Source organism: Palaemon carinicauda, chromosome 13 (genome assembly GCF_036898095.1).
Source record: "Palaemon carinicauda isolate YSFRI2023 chromosome 13, ASM3689809v2, whole genome shotgun sequence".
NCBI lineage: Eukaryota > Metazoa > Arthropoda > Malacostraca > Decapoda > Palaemonidae > Palaemon > Palaemon carinicauda.
This window is the reverse complement of record NC_090737.1, coordinates 100,467,532-100,484,493: the sequence shown is the minus strand read 5'-3', so window position 1 is coordinate 100,484,493 and position 16,962 is coordinate 100,467,532. Positions and strand designations below refer to the sequence as shown.

Here is a 16,962-nt window from a genome sequence, read left to right as displayed (position 1 = left end):
TAGGTTACCAAAACTGACGATAGTAAGGCATTATCCCAACTGATGTCAAGGTAGAATAAGATAAAAATTAAAAGATAATATTCTTTTTTATAAAAAAAAATTGTTTAAGGTATAAGTAATAATCTCAATTATAGCATAAATATCATATCTTTGCCATTACAGTAACAACTGAGTATAAGGTTAGAAGAAGCTTTGCACCTATCTATGTGGTAGAGTGGCCGCAAAACTCGCAAACTTAAGTTATTTTTGCTGTGTAAACAACACAGGAATCCCAGTCTGTATTTCTTGGTGTCCTACGAGTCATTTGGTTTTGAGAAATTTGCTGTTGATTTAATTAAGTGTGAAATTAAAGGAATTTTAGGTAATATTTGTAGCCAAATAAGGTTATATTGCAATAGAGTGACGTCCTGGCTTTATCTCAGAGTGTATGTTCTATTGTTTAAGCTTATATTAGAGTGCTGGTAATGGATGAGATTTGGGTGTATTATCCTTATTTAGGCCCTTTGTTGTAAATTATTTTAAATTAAGATCATATTAAAGCTTCGACCTCTTACAACAGTCGTTATGGGGTTGTATGTAGTTGTTGGGACAGGCGAAAACTTTCTTATTACTTGTCAAATCGATTTTCTCAATAAGGAAAGTGGATGTAATATAGTTACGGACAGGAAAAGCTTTTCTGCTAAAAACAGGGGGCTCTTGTTGAAAATCTTCCATTTTCTTCGATAAATTACACATTCTCCCTGCCAATAAAAACTTAACTAAGAAATAATACAGTAATCAATGTTTTTCAGCGTGTGCTGGATGTATGTATGACAGCGGCCACCTGTATGTATTGTTATGTCTAACGTATAATATGTCAGTGTAAGGGGGGTCACAGGTGGTTGTTAAGCCTCCCCCCCCCGCCCCCCCCGTTAGGTAAGTAGGTAAGGACATGGCTTGTAGGTTAGGTTATGAGGGAAAGTTTAGGTTAGCTAATGTCCATTTTTAATGAACGAGTGAGGAAGTGGCCGCTGATATACAAAGGCTCCGCATGTCCAGCTCAGTATGTGCCGCTTGTCAGTACACAGCTTGCGCACAGCCAAGCATAAATCATTAGATTGCTTAAAAATATCCCCGTTCTTAAATGGTCTAATGGGTTTTCGGTTTATTTGTTGTTGAAATGCTGTCTAAGCATGGGGATACTTTTTAGAATTCTAATGGTTTTTGCTCTACCATGAACGAGTGAAAAAGGAAAAACATCAAGCTCCTATGTACTGGCAAGAGTTACATTCTGAGCTGCGCACGCTAACCCCATTCATTAGTATTTATTAAATAAGTTATTATTTGCAGAGAAAATAAGTGTAATATTTTAAGAAAACGTTCATTTTTCTATAGGAAAAACTTTTTTTTTTTTATTGGAAAAGCTTCATTAGGAATATTGTGCTATAGTGAATATTTACCAACATTTTTTATTACTGACCCAGTCCGTCCCAACTAACTACAAAGTCCCCATACATTATTATAAATTACAACCCCCTCCCTATAAGGTCATATTTAAGGTGTAACCTTTTACGGAATTCTTTACATCAGGTCAGCTCTTGGCTTCCAAAGACTGTTGAACAAGTATGTCTCCTAATTTATTCATTTCCATTGGGACATTTATATTCTTACATTCAGTAAGTTATTTATACTGATTTTGAGACTACCAATGTGTATATACTGTACTGTAATTTGTTCCGTAACTGACATACAAACCATGCTATTTAATAGAGGTTTGTCCCGTAACTGAAATACAAACCACGCTATTTACATGGGGTAATTTCTTCGGCGTAGCTGAATGACAAGCCATAAGAATTTTAACGAGGGTTCACTACCCCTCCCCCTCACACACACCGGTGAAAGGCTCACTTTACTTTTGGCTTGGATGGCGATCGGATGTCTCCGCTCCCATCCTCACTTGACGGCCATTATTGTTTTGTCTTTTTAACTTACCTTTTCTTATACTTAATATATTTAAACATTATTGGTGTTTATATATATTCTTTTGTATAGAAAATAGTAAGTTTCCTTTGCTTTCAGTGTTGTGCGGTGTGTGTTGTGAACGTCTACGAGAGTGAACGCCGGCTTAGTCTAGGCTACCACGATTCTCTTCTTGGTCACGGCCGTTCACTCCTAGGCCACCATGGTTGCCTTCGTGGAGTACGGCCCCTCTCTCGAGGTCGTTCACCTCTTACTCCGTACTACGGCTACGACAGCTTCTCGGACGCGAGTCGCTATTTCGTTTTGTCTCAATTGTTTTTATGAATATAATTGTATTTTTAACTTTTCAGCTCGGGGAACACGCCCCTTCGGGGGTCTGTGTTCCTTAGAACATTCAAAGTCAGTTGCATATTTATAGTTGTTATAATTCTGTTTGTTCCGTAACCGAAATACAAACCACGCTATTTACAAAGGGTTATTACTTTTAGCGTAGCTGAAATGGCGAGCCATTAGAATTTAACGAGGGTGTATTACCCCCGCGCTAGTTAGCGGGGGGGTAGGGGAGTGGTAGCTAGCTACCCCTCCTCCCCCTCACACACAGGTGAATACTCACTTTCACTTTTGGCTCGGACTGTGACAGACGTCTCTGTCTTGGTCCTCGCTTGGCAGCCATTGTCTGTTTTGTCTTTACTTAATCGCTTACTTTTCTTTTACTCAATATATATGTAAACATGTTTTCATGTTTGTATATATATTTGAGTATAGAAATAAGTAAGTTTCCTTTTCAGATGTGTGTGTGTAGTGTACGATATCTACGTGGAGGCCTCGGCAGTTAGGCCACCACGGCCTAATTTTATGGGTTGCGATCGAGTTTGACTTCGGTCTTTCTCTCTCTCTCTCTCTTGAGGTCGTTCACCCTTTTACTATGTTTTACTACGCCCTTGTAGCTTCCTTCCCGTGTGGGTGGGGTTGCTACGCCGTACATTTTGTTTCAATTAGTTTATGAATCTAATTGTAGTTGTTAATTTTTCAGCTTGTAGAACGATTCCTTTCGGGGTTTTCGTTTTTTTCTTTAGTGTTCATTCATTTTTAAATTACATAATTACATAGTTACATAATTATAATTGTTATAATTCTGTTTTGGTTACAGCTCTCCTTCCGCGAGTGTAAGTGGTTGTGAGGGCACGTGCCTGTTGTGTAATTCTTGTTCCTTTTCCTCGGGATTCCTCTTCGGAGCCTTCCCGGGGGAATGAATGTGTACTAATATTATTTGTTTTTATTTTTTTACAGTTACCGATCTAGTTCGTTTCTGTAATATAGCAACGGTGTGAGCTGTCTGGTTGAGTCCTGGGGATTCGGCTGTTGCTGCCTCCCCCCTTGTATTGTCGTCAGGGGCGTGTCTCCTTCTACTGGTAGTACTCCCGTGTCGACGGACAGCTCTCCAGTTCATTTTAGAACAGTCAGGAGGCTTGCCTCCTTGGGCGGATAACTTTCCTTCCGAGGGAAGTTTTTTCCTGTCCAGGCTTGAGCTTTTCCTCTTTTGGGGGGTTCTTCTCTTGCCTTTTTTTCGTGCGACTATGCTCTTGGTGCTGAGCGGTCGCACCTGCAGTTTCGCTCAAGGGGCTGGGCAACTGCAGGAGCTCCTCTTCGGAGGATTGCCCCTTTTAGGTCACTGGCTGACCAGTCTCTTCCACGAAGTGTTTCTCTTTCGTTCGCGAGAGAGTACACTCATAGAGACTCCTCTTCGGAGGTTTCTTCTGTTGCTGTTGCTGTTGGCCTCCCTCGCCGTAAGGCCCTCCGTCCGCCTCGTCGTAAGGGCCTCTCATCTCCCTATAAGGGTGCTTGAGGCGCCTTTTTGAATCTCCGTTTGCAGCCTACAACTTCTTTTTCTCGATCTTCCGTCTTGGTGCAGATGGACAGCAGTCTAATCTCGTCTTCCGACGGGCAACGGTCTTCCCGACGGACAACGGTCTTCCCGACGGACAGCGGTCTTCCGACGGACATCAGTCTCCCGGCGGACAACGATCCCTTCGGGGCTAAGGGTTGCCCCCACGGGGGTTCTTCCCTTGCGTGTCAGGGTTTCCCTGCGCGCCCTTCTGTTCGTCAGCGCTCTCCTGTTCGTCAGCGCTTTCAAGATGATCTTCCCTGCGGTTCCTGTTACGTGCCCTGTGCGCCCACGTTCGCCCTCGCGATCTAGAACTTCGGTTCAGGTCGGGGTCAAGGACTCTTCTTCTTTGCACAGGCTTCCACGCGTAGCCTTCTGCTCGTCAGCGATCATCAGCTCGTCAGCGATCATCAGCTCGTCAGCGATCATCAGCTCGCCAGCGATCGTCAGCTCGTCAGCGATCATCAGCTCGCCAGCGATCTCCGGATCGCCCACGTGTGTTACAGCTGGCACGCCAACGTTCTCCAACACTTCTGAAGGAACATGGTTCGCCAGCTACTAGCTCAACTGCGGATGCTGATCGCCATCGCGCGACCCTCAACTGCAGATGCTGATCGCCATCGCGCGACCCTCAACTGCGGATGCTGATCGCCATCGCGCGACCCTCAACTGCAGATGCTGATCGCCATCGCGCGACCCTCAACTGCGGATGCTGATCGCCATCGCGCGACCCTCAACTGCAGATGATGATCGCCATCGCGCGACCCTCAACTGCGGATGCTGATCGCCATCGCGCGACCCTCAACTGCGGATGCTGATCGCCATCGCGCGACCCTCAACTGCGGATGCTGATCGTTATCGCGCCATCGCACAACCCTGAACGATTGCCCGCTTACGCATGCTGCTCCTCATCGCACAACCCTGAACGATCGCCCTCTTGCGGATGCTGATCACCATCGCACCCTTTCACGCGATCATTCACCTGCGCATGCTGCTCGCCATCGCACAACCCTGAACGATTGCCCGCTTACGCATGCTGCTCCTCATCGCACCACCCTGAACGATCGCCCTCTTGCGGATGCTGATCACCATCGCACCCTTTCACGCGATCATTCACCTGCGCATGCTGCTCGCCATCGCACAACCCTGAACGATTGCCCGCTTACGCATGCTGCTCCTCATCGCACCACCCTGAACGATCGCCCTCTTGCGGATGCTGATCACCATCGCACCCTTTCACGCGATCATTCACCTGCGCATGCTGCTCGCCATCGCACAACCCTGCACGATTGCCCGCTTACGCATGCTGCTCCTCATCGCACAACCCTGAACGCTCGCCCTCTTGCGGATGCTGATCACCATCGCACCCTATCACGCGATCATTCACCTACACATGCTGCTCGCCATCGCTTACCGCCAGCGATCTTCTTCACCTACGCGGCAGCACGATCCCTCGCCGTCACGCCCATTCGCCTACGCGCCCGCGCGATCGCTCGCCTGCGCGCCCGCGCGATCGCTCGCCCGCGCGATCGCTCGCCTGCGCGCCCGCGCGATCGCTCGCCTGCGCGCCCGCGCGATCGCTCGCCTGCGCGCCCGCGCGATCGCTCGCCTGCGCGCCCGCGCGATCGCTCGCCTGCGCGCCCTCGCGACCGCTCGCCTGCGCGCCCGCGCGACCACTCGCCTGTGCGCCCGCGCGACCATTCGCCTTTGCGCGACTGTTCGCCCTCGCGCGACCATAGTTCGCGGCGAATTCCACAGCCGGTGGTAGCAGCAGGGACGCGTGCTCCTAGGCGGCACTCGGGATCACCTCCATCCAAGCACAGGTTGGTAGTGCAGGACGAAGACAGGTCAGTACAGCATTCTTCCCACCTTCTTTTCAGGCAGGAACCGTCGTGTCCTCTCCAAAGGATCGCCCGATCCCTTTCACCTTAGCGAGGATTTCGGACTCTGTGTCCTTGGAGCAGCAGACATGGTTTGATCCGCTGGCACGGGCGTTAATGAGGTTTATGAAACCAGCACTCACCGGCCAGGGTAACAAACCAGCGGCTGTCTCTCCTACGCTGAAGAGAAAGAGAGGAGTGGACTTCGTGGTGACTTCCCCCAGGGCGAAGTTGGTTCCCAAGAGGTCGGTCTCGAGGGTCCCCTCTCCTGCACGAGTACTCTCTCCTTCTCCCGCCCTGGAAGGATTTTTGGCGGGGGGGCTTTCCGTTGAAGATTTCTCCATCGGACAAGGGGTGACTGCTTACCTCTTCCTCTGGGAGCTTACCAGGTTCTTTCCCTCCTCGGTTACGGCCCGAGGTTTGGTTCAAGGAAGCTACAGGAAGATCAAGGGTACTTTCCTCCTCTCGAGCTCAGGCACCTTGGCCTTTCGTCGTTAAGTATCTACTTGCGGACAAGCTCGATGTTGTACCATCTGGACGCGCTGACTGAAGGCTTCATTCGGGTGTCTCATCTGTGGAGGTCAACGACCTCAGACACCCTTCCATCCTTGAGAAGAGTTTTGTCTTTGCCCAAGGACAGAGACTTAGACGTCTGCTGTGCGGAGTAAATCGACTTCCGGTTTCACTCCTCCAAGGCGCTTTCTTCCAGACTCTGCAGGGCTCCAGCTCCCTTTTCTTTCAACCACGTCGGCCCAAGTTATCGGCTACGACAACTGGGACAAGGTGTCCAATTGCAGTTTCCTCCTGTCAGGAACAGATGGCACGGGAGACTCCCCCGGGGGGGCATAGTCCTAAAAGGAGTTCACGAACTCTAGGATTGCAGGTTTTTTCGCTGGGAGGATGCTTAAGGTTACTCATCCGAATGACAGCTTCCCGATGCCCATTCCCGCACAATCTCTGTGAGTAGCCAAGGATATCGCGCCTGCCGTCTCTGTCAGCGAATTCAGTGTCTCTGAACCTCTATGCCATAGCATCAGCAGAGTTGCCCGGTTGGGCAGAATGATCCATACCTTAGGCGAAGGTCTTCCTTAGGATCATCGACGGCTTCACCCCCTGCCCCCTCAGTCGATCCTTTCTTGTAAGGAAGGATCTGAGAGGGGATGTCCATAGTCGACCTCTCAGCCCTGATCAAGTTTGTCGAACAAACTTCGGCCAGCGTAGACCAGCAGAATCGATCAGACTGGTAACGAGGCGACAGGACTCCTTTAACCCTGGATCGGAAGGACGGGTACTTTCAGTTTCCATTCCATCCATCTTCCAGGGTGCTCGTCGAATTCAGCCTAAACTGCAAGTATTCCTGCTTATGATGCAGTGTGGCTATCCCGCCGTGGCATAGCAGGTTTGTTTCCCCAGAGAACTCTCCCTGCCTTCCTCTTGGCCGCTCAGGTGCAGACTTCCGCCTCCTCTGCTGTTTGGAGGGCTGGTCAACTCCGGTAGGCTCGGGTTTCGACCTTCTTCAGCGCCGGGAAAAGCTTCCGAATGCTGACCATGAGTGTGGGCTCATGGTATTTTGCTTGGAGCCTTCTCTTCCTCTGCCTCAACATCTGGAGTATCTGGCCATGATATTGAGTCAACCGCCTTACCACGTTGGAAACCCCGCTTCTCGTCCGTCCAGCGAGGTTAAGCAACGTCGGTACTTGGATGGGTGACCACCTGGGGACGCCAGATTCTGTTACCACATCCTCCGAGCCTTCCTTTCGGTTCACCGTGGCAAGACTGAGGAGAGTCGCAGTACCTGTTCTCAGTCAAGCAGAGTTTTCAGCCCTACCTTGGAACGTTTCCTAGTTCTTCTTTCCTCATTGACCCGTTTATAGTCCGAACGGTCGCCTCAGGATAAGTTCCATGTGGGGCGATCCAAGTTCCGGTGGCTTCAGGCAATGTTTAACCGGACTCCCTGGCCCTATGGGACCAGCGGAACTATTAAACCTACAATGGGTGTTGACCTATGGAGCCTCTTGATGGTAGTGGATATTCTCGTCCTTTCCCCACATTCTTGATGCGGTTCTCGGACTCGTCAAAGGAAAGGGGGGGGGGGGCATGTTCCGGTCCAGGCCTATGGTCAAGACCTGAAGGATACCTCTCCATCATTCAGGCAGGCTTAAGGGCCTTAGTCTGGCCCCTCTTCAGATCCTACCGCTCCTGCCAAGTCGCCCCGTTGCGTGTCGACTTCATGCTAACCAGCAGGGGACGCATTTTCACACCTTCACATCTTGCAGTAGAGATATCGGGATGATTGAGATTCTCTCAATTCCACCATCGGCTCTCTCATTCCAGGCAGGGGAATGTTTCTCTCAGACTATCCGAGCAGAGCCTCATAGAGAGAGTGTACCTAGGGGTCTTTGACCTTGGGTAACCAGCAAGTGCTGGTCTGGGGGACCTGATCGCGACAGCTTGGAACCTCAAGCTTCCGCTAGTTTTCCCCCCAGTCTCAGACCCCGAGACTCTGGCAAGATGCATTCCGGTGATGGTGGGACAACTTCGACGCCTGCGTCTTCCCTCCTTTTTGTCTGCGGACAATGGGTCTCAACAAAACCAGGTTGTCTGTCAACCTTTCAATGGGAGAGCTCCACTGGGACTATGTGCAGAACGGTTTCTGGACCCTCTGCTTCCCCTGACGGAACTCCCGGGAGAGCTTCTCCCACGGCGCAGACTACTCAAGCAACCACACTGCGACATCTCTCCCGAACCGGGGCGTCGCTTCGGCTTCATGCCTGGAGACACTACGCTTCCTCCTCTAGAAGAGACAACCCGCTACAGTCGCGGTACGGAGGTCGCGTCATCTGCGATAGTCATCCACAGGGGTCTCCCAGGCAAAGTGAAGAGTCTAAGGTGGTTGGTGCCGTGGGAGATATACCTCTTCCCGTGAGGCCTCTTCTCCAGCAATAACGGTCTTATTGCCTTTCGGCGGGAGGAAACTCCTTTCCGCTCTTGGCAATGAAGCCTGTCGCTCAGCCTTTCCCTGACCTTCAGGCTTAAAGGAATAACTTTTTCCTGCCCGCTGGATCTATCCTCGCTCATGCGAAGCTACGATCGTCCCTGCCCTAGTCGGAGGAAGACCTCCAACTTGGAGCATGGCTCGGACTTTTAGTCCTTTAAGAGATCTTCTCAAGACCCTTTTACGACAGGCCTCGGATTGTATTCCGCCCTGGGTCTTCTGCTCACTCTGGCCACGGCCAGTGTGTAAGCAATCTTCTTGGTCTCTTACTACTCCCCCCCTTTCTAAGGAAGAGGGGAAGGCAACATTCAGGCTCGCTCCTGAGTTGTTGGCTAGACTCAGAATCTGTGGGTCCCGACCCTTCGGTCCGATTCATTCAAGATTTTGAGTCTCCATTCTGTGTCTGATGTCCCAAGACCTTCTCTTTCTTGCCAGTACAGGAATCGAGAGGTTAGCGCTGGGAACAGCTGCAGTTTGGCCTCAGTTGCAGCCGATTTGGGAACACAAGGAGGACATGGGGGGAGAGTCACCAGTATACCTCTTCAGCCCGGACTCAAGGACATTCATCTCGACCTGTCTTCAGACCCTCCCCCGTCACGTCGCCCTACAGCACGATGTTGGATACATCGCAACGTCCCTCGCCTTCGAGTAATACTACTCTGTGACGCAGGTGCTACAAGCTGGAGTCTGGAAGCGTCTGATGACCTTCGCAGCCCGCTTCCTGCAGGGCGTGACCCACAGGAGTCTCGATACGTTTTCTATCGCTCTGTGGTGGCTACACAACAGCTGGTCTAACCTCAGGCTCCTTTTTGGACAGGTAGCAGAAGGTTGAGGGCATTGTTATCAGGTTTTAGTCTGCATGAACGAAAGAAGTATGTCTGGCCCTTACTTCTTTCTTCATCATCCCCTCTACGGGGAAGCAGCATCCTGGTCTCTGCATAGCTGACCTCGAACCTCTGCAGGTAAACCATGCTTCCTTGTGTTCCGAGTATTGAGTCAATACTGTCGCGTCCCCCATACCCTGACGAGGTGGTATTGGGAACGTCTTAACCCAGAGTTCCTTCTGGAACTCCAGGTCAACTGCCTAAGACGGGTCACACTTCTTCCTTCACACACAAGCTTACATAGGCCACATGGTTCCTTGCGGTGCAAGGAACTTGTGAGGTGCGGGGACTCCTTTTCTCGAGTGCGATTCACTCGGATTCTGAGTCCCCGGGTAAAGCCAAAGCCAGTATGGCTGGGGACTTTCCACCCTTCCTAAGGGATAAGTCACCCTTTGTAAATAGCGTGGTTTGTATTTCGGTTACGGAACAAATGACAAATTCGAAGATAATTTGTATTTTTCCTAACCATACAAACCTTAGCTATTTACACATATTTGCCCGCCAGCCCTGTCCCCCAAGACAAGTCCTACCTCTAAGTGAAAGTGAGTATTCACCTGTGTGTGAGGGGGAGGAGGGGTAGCTAGCTACCACTCCCCTACCCCCCCGCTAACTAGCGCGGGGGTAATACACCCTCGTTAAATTCTAATGGCTCGCCATTTCAGCTACGCTAAAAGTAATAACCCTTTGTAAATAGCTAAGGTTTGTATGGTTAGGAAAAATACAAATTATCTTCGAATTTGTCATTTTGTTAAGTTTTCGTCACCCCCCCCTCACCTGTGCATGTCAGTGGGGGAGGAGGGTGCATACCTACTTTTGTTCTTATGTTTTACTTTCCCTCGGGGTTTCTCTTCGGAGTTTCACCCGGGGGAATTTCTGTTAAATAATTATTCATTTTTATTTCCCTGTTTACGATGCTGTTTCTTCGTGCCTGTAGTGTGCCTTCAAAGCAGAGCTGTCCTGTTTATGCCTGGGGAGTCTGCTGTCGCCGCCGTCTCTCTAGGACATCGTCTGGGGCGTTCCCTTCTCTTAGAGGTTCCCCCGTGACTACTGTCAGCTCTTCAATGCATCCTAGAACGATAAGGAGGTTCGCCTCTAGGGTAGTTAGTTAACTTCCCTTCTTACCCTTCCTGGTCCTTAGGCGGTTATGCTCTTGGGGCTGAGCGACCGCCCTTGTATCTTGCTCAAGGGGCTGAGCGGTTGCAAGGACGGACCATGGTACTAGCGACTATGCTCTCGGGGCTGAGCGGTCGCTTCTGCAGCTACGCTCAAGGGGCTGAGCAGCTGCAAGATCAGTCTTGCCCTCCCGCGTTCGCGAGGGAGGCCGCAATAAGGGCTCCTCTTCGGAGGATTACCTCTTTTGTCTCTTCTACGAAGTGTCTCCTCCCGTTCACGTTAGAGGACACTCACAGAGACTCCTCTCCGGAGGATTGTTCCTGTTCACGTCAGCTGATCTTACGGCCCTTGGGGCTTCATCACCAGTCTCTCCTACGAAGTGCTCACCTCTCTCGTTCGCCACTCATAGAGACTCCTCTTCGGAGGATTGTTCCTGTTGGAGCAGCTTGCTGTTCAGTCACTAACACTTCGGTGTTTAGTGACAGGGAAACTTCGGTTTCTCCTTTTTACTGACCCTTCAGGGTCTCGGAGCTTTAGTTACGCAGATCCCTCGGGCTCTCGTAACTTTAGTCTCTTCTACACTTCAGTGATTAGTGAGTGGGAAACTTCGGTTTCTCGTTGCGCTGACCCTTCGGGGTCTTGCAACTCATCCCATCGGGGCCTTACGCCTCAGGCTACGATAGACCTTTGGTCTCCCGTACCCTCAGTGGACCTGCTGACCTGCCGAATCCGTTCCTGACTGCTGACGCGCTTTGGGCGCCCACGCTCCCCGTTATCCAATGGGCTCCTCCCTCCGGGGCAGGAGAGGCTTTCTCACACCGTGAGTAAGTCCCTTAAGCGCCAGGTACTCCCTGCGCGCCTACGTCCCCTTACGCGCTAGCGCTCGGCTGCTGTTCCTGCTGTTCCTGAGACTGCGTTCCAGAGACACCCTGTTCCGGAGGCTGCTACCAACGTTCCCTGCGCGTTAGCGCACATCGTTGGGGTTCCTGAGATAGCGCACAGGCGCTCACCAGCGGTCAGCCTGCGGTGTCTCCAAGTCTCTTCTACAAAGGACACCTCTCCCGTTCGCGGGAAAGGTCCCTCACAGAGACCACTCCTCGGAGTGTTTAGCAGTACTTCCAGTTGATCGTCGGCTCTGAAACAGACCTGCCTTGGTCCTCTTCAGGGGATGCCCTCCCTCTTTAGGGACACATCCCAGTTCCTGATCTACGAGTTAGCTGATCTTTCAACCTAGCGCGCGTACGCACTCTCTCCGACGATCTTCTGTTGCGTTCTAGACGCACAAGGGCCGACGATCTTCACTCGCGAGCAAGCGCCGAAGATCGTACGCGTACGGGATGGTTTCCCGCGTGCGATCTTTGAGGCCCTTTAATTCATTCTAGACGCACAAGGGCCGACGATCTTCACTCTCGCGTAAGTGCCAAAGATCGTACGCGCGGGGGTTGGTTTCACGCGCGTGATCTTCGAGGCCCTTCCGCGCGCGGTTTCCCGCTCGCGATCGTCGAAGATCGTTAGCCGACGATCTTCTGCTACGCGCTAGGCGCGCAAGCGCCGACGATCTTCATAACGCTATTGCGTTCTAGACGCACGAGGGCCGACGATCTTCTCTCGCGCTTAAGCGCCGAAGATCGTCCGCCTGCGGGATGGTTTCCCGACGCGATCTCCGAGGCCCTTCCTCTCGCGATCGTCAAAGATCGTTAGCCGACGATCTCCTGATACGCGCTAGATGCGCAAGTGCCGACGACCTTCGTAACGCGCGTAAGCGCCGAAGATCGTCCGCGCGTGGGATGGTTTCACGCTCGCGATTTTCGAGGCCCTTCCGCGCGCGTTTTTCCGCTCGCGATCGTCTAAGATCGTTAGCCGACGATCTTCTGCTACGCGCTAGGCGCGCAAGCGGCGATGATCTTCATAACGCTATTGCGTTCTAGACGCACGAGGGCCGACGATCTTCTCTCGCGCTTAAGCGCCGAAGATCGTGCGCGCGCGGGATGGTTTCCCGCGCGCGATCTCCGAGGCCCTTCCTCTCGCGATCGTCAAAGATCGTTAGCCGACGATCTCCTGATACGCGCTAGACGTGCAAGCGCTGACGACGTTCATAACGCGCGTAAGCGCCGAAGATCGCGCGCGGGATGGTTTCCCGCGCGCGATCTTCGTCGAAGACCGTTAGCCGACAATCTTCATAACGCGCGTAGGCGTCGAAGATCGTTCCGTGCACGGGATGGTTTCCCGCGCGCGATCTTCGAGGCTCACGTGATCATCGCGGATTATCCGCGCGCGGTTTTCCGCTTGTCCATGCATGGGATGGTTGCCCGTGCACGATCGTCGTAGATCTTCCGCGCCCGGTCGCCGAGGGTTTCCCGCGCGCGGTCGCCGAGGGTTTCCCGCGCGCGATCACCGACTATCTTCTCTCGCGCGTGAGCGCCGACGATCTTCACACACGCGTGACGCCGACGATCGTCCGTGCTCGCGCGATCGCCAACGATCGTCTTACATAGCCAGAGATCGTACGCGCGGGCACCGATGGTTTCCCTCCCACTATCACCGACGATCTTCTCCCGCGCTAGCGCCGGCGATCTTCGTACACGCGTAGACGCCGAAGATCGTCCGCGTTATTTCTTCCGCGCATGGGATGGTTTCCCACGCGCAATCGCCGACGGCGCTCAAGCACCGGTGATCTTCTGTCGCTGAGATCGTCTGCGCCTGGGATGGTTTCCCACGCAATTGCCCACGATCTTCTTTCACGTGCAAGTGCCGATGATCTTCATATGCGCGAAGCGCGGGGATCGTCCACGTAGGCACCGATGGTCCCCCCCGAGCGATCGCCGATACGCCCACACTCACGCGGGTACGCGTGTGTGCGAGCGCGGTTATCCTGCTACGCACGTTTTATTCACGCTCTACCCAGAACTGTGCTTTTCGCGCGATCATCAGCGCGATCGGCTCACTGTTCTCCAACACGTTCGCGCCCTAATTACATTAGGGACTCTGGCTATCAAGCCACCTTCGCGTTCCCCTCCCCGCAGCGCAGAACAGCGCCCTCTCCGGAGGAGGGGAGGTTTCCGGACAGGTCAAAGGCCTCTTCTCCCTTCATTGCGTATTCTCTACGGGCGAACCCTCATGTGCCAACTCCTCCAAGGGATCGAATGATCCTTCTCCCTCCAGAGGGACTATCTGTCGGCGCGACGGTCAGTCAGCAACCCTGGTGGGACGCCGTTGTCAGAGCGCTTACGCGGGTGATGAGCCTGTGCTTTCGGACTGGGGTCACTAATCAGTAGCAACTTCCTCTCCCCCTGAAGAGGGAGAGAGGAATCCCTGACATGGTATCCCCTCCAAGGACTATCGTGTCCCTTCGCGAGTCCTTACGCAGGCGATTTGCCCTCCTCGGACTTCTTCCCCCTCCCTTGCGGATGAGCATTACCCATCCCCAGGAGGGTCGGAAGATCCGGTCCTCTCCCCCATCACACTAGAGGGGGAATCCCCGCCTCTTCTTGAGAAATCTTCTCGTGCGGAGGGGGCGAAAGCCTTACATCCTTCATTGCTGGAGTCCTGTTTCCCCCCTAGGAGGGAACTGAAGGCCCAGTCTTCCGCAAGGACCCGACAGGAACCAGATGGACCCTTGGAGCATGTCTACGAGTCTCCCCAGGGAGAGCCTCCGGGGACGGGAGACCTCGCTGCCAGTCCATCAGGAGGAGAGCTCCAGGGGTCGGAACTCGCGTTCTGGCAGGTTCTGACCCTCGGGGGAGCCTCAAGGGGACCCCAGACCCAGAGATTCCTCTTCGTAAAGGGAAGGGTACAATCCGGGACCAAATCTACGCCACCCAAGAACTCCCTTGGGCCGGTGCAGCTTTGCCCTGGTCTCAGGGAATGAGGAGTGCCAGAGACAAGGCCGAGGGCCAGCTCTCTGAGCTTGCCTCCTTCAATAGATCCGGTTGGTAACGAGCCCCTCCCTGGATAGGGATTGGTAAGGGTACGGGCCCTCCGGGCAGAATTCCAGTCCATGTTGAAGATGCGCTCCCTCCAAGAGGTGGCCAACGGGTCCCGAGGCTTCCTTAATCGTCTCCTCCCTGGGAGAAGGCGTCTGGAGACTGGAGACCGGTCATCGACTTCTCGACACTGAACGGGGTTGCCAAACAGTCTCCGTTCAACATGGCGACAGCAGACGCGGTCAGTCTTGCGGTGAGACCACAAGACTTCATGTGTACACTGGACCGGGAGGCCGCGTACTCCCAATCCCGGTCCACCCGTCTTCAAGGAATTACTTTGGATTTTGCCTGGAAGGCAGATATACCAATTCAAGGTGCTGTGCTTCGGTCTCTCCACAGCACCTCAAGTGTTCGCCGAAGCTTCCACTCTGATTTCCTCATGGGCTCACAGGATCGACATTCGTCCCCTCTGTTTCCTGGGTGACTGGCTGATCCTAGCAGACTCGAAGGCAACCCTTCTTCGCCATCGGGACAAGTTCCTCGGACTTTGCCCAAGTCCTAAGGATCATGGTGGTCCTCGAGTAGTCCTCCCCGCAGCCCTCTCAGAGTCTGGTATACCTAGGCATGGTCTTAGACACCAATCTCCCGAAGCCTTCCCTTCAGACGACAGGATAACAAGGCAGAGGAAGGTCGCAAGACCTTTCCCCACACGAGAAGAATCTCCAACCCAACGTGGTTACGTCTCTCCTCCCTGGCCCGTCTGGTTTCCAACAGTCGCCTCAGGATGAGTTCTCTCCAGCTGCGACTCAGGGCACGGTGGAGTCAGGGACACGACTCCCCGGACGCCTGGATCCCTAGGGGACAACCGGAACAGACGGACCCCCAGTGGTGGGAAGCAGACGAGAATCTACAATAGGGAGTGGACCTTCTCGTCCTCCCCCCCAAACTTGATGGTTTTTTCGGACGCGTCAAAGAAAGGGGGGGGGCCCACGTTCTGAACCACGGGACCTCAGGCCAGTGGTCAGAACCAGGAAAGTACCTCCTCTAGACCTACTAGATATGGAAACCGTGTTTCTGGCACTTCAGTAGCTCCACCAAGCCTGGCGGACTACTCTGTGGTTGTGAGGATCAAACAACACCACAGTGATGGCTTACATGCTCAGACAGGGAGGTACTTTTTCAGTACAGCCATCCCATCTTGCAGTAGAGATACCGAGATGGCCCGAGTTCCCTCGATCATCCTAGCAGCTCGCTTGATTCCAGGCAAAGGAATGGGCTCGCCGACAGTCTGAGCATTACGACACAGACACCATATACCGAGTGGTCTTTGGATCCTCAAGTAGCCTACAAAGTCCTGACTCGGTGGGGGCTCCCCTCTGTGGACCGGTTCGCTACAGCGCTGAACTGCTCCCCGGTCCTGGACCCCAAGGCCCTCTGGTAAGATGCCTTCCAGCAACGGTGGGATAACATCGATGTGTTCGCCTTCCCCCGTTTTGGCTGATGAGGAGAGTACTCTACTAGACCAGAGTATCGGTCAGTCTCTCAATGACCTCCATAGCTCCGCCAGGGCCTCTCGCAGATGGCTCACCAGTCCCTCTGTAACTCCTTACGGAGCCTCCGTGGGAACCCCCTCCACGTCACGGGTTACTCACACGACCACATGCCAACATCCTCCACAAAGCCGTAACTTCGCTTCGGCTTCCCGCCGGGAGACTATCCAGCATCTCCTTAAAGAGAGAGGATTTTCGCAACAAGTTGCGAAAAGGAGGTCTGGACACCTGCGCAAGTCTTCCGCAGTAGTCTCCCAGGCGAAGGGGTGAGTTACTGTGGCCGGTGTCATGGATAGGGTATCCCTCCACGCGATGCCGCTTCCAGCGATAGCGGAGCCCCTCGTGGATTTGCGGGATGAAATGTGCCTTTCAGTTTCGGCTGTGAAAGGCTATCTCTCAGCCTTAGGTCTTGCCTTCAGGCTCAAAAGATAGACATTTCTCCCTCGCTGGAACTCACTCTCCTCATACGAAGCCGTGTCCTCTCCTGCCCTCAGTCGGAGGTGAGACCTCCTCCTTGGAACGTGGTTCGAGTCCTCAGGTCTCTGAGGAGACCTCCCGACGAACCACTACGTAAGGCCCCAGATCACCACCTTACCGGGTAGACAGTATTCCTGCTTGCCTTATCCTCGGCCAAGCGAGTCACATGGTCTCTCACACGACATCGCCCATTCAAGGGGATATGGGGAGGTAACGTTCAGGTTCGTCCCTGAGTTTTGTTGCCAAGTCTCAGAACCTGGGAGTACCGGACCCGCGGTTCGACTCTTCCAGGCTTC

At 53.0% G+C, this 16,962-nt stretch overlaps 1 pseudogene; it reads left to right on the top strand.

The window, feature by feature from the left end:
- Positions 1–225: 225 nt before the first annotated feature.
- Positions 226–16,962, top strand: part of LOC137652345 (zinc finger protein 83 pseudogene) — a 106,089-nt pseudogene continuing 89,352 nt past the window's right edge.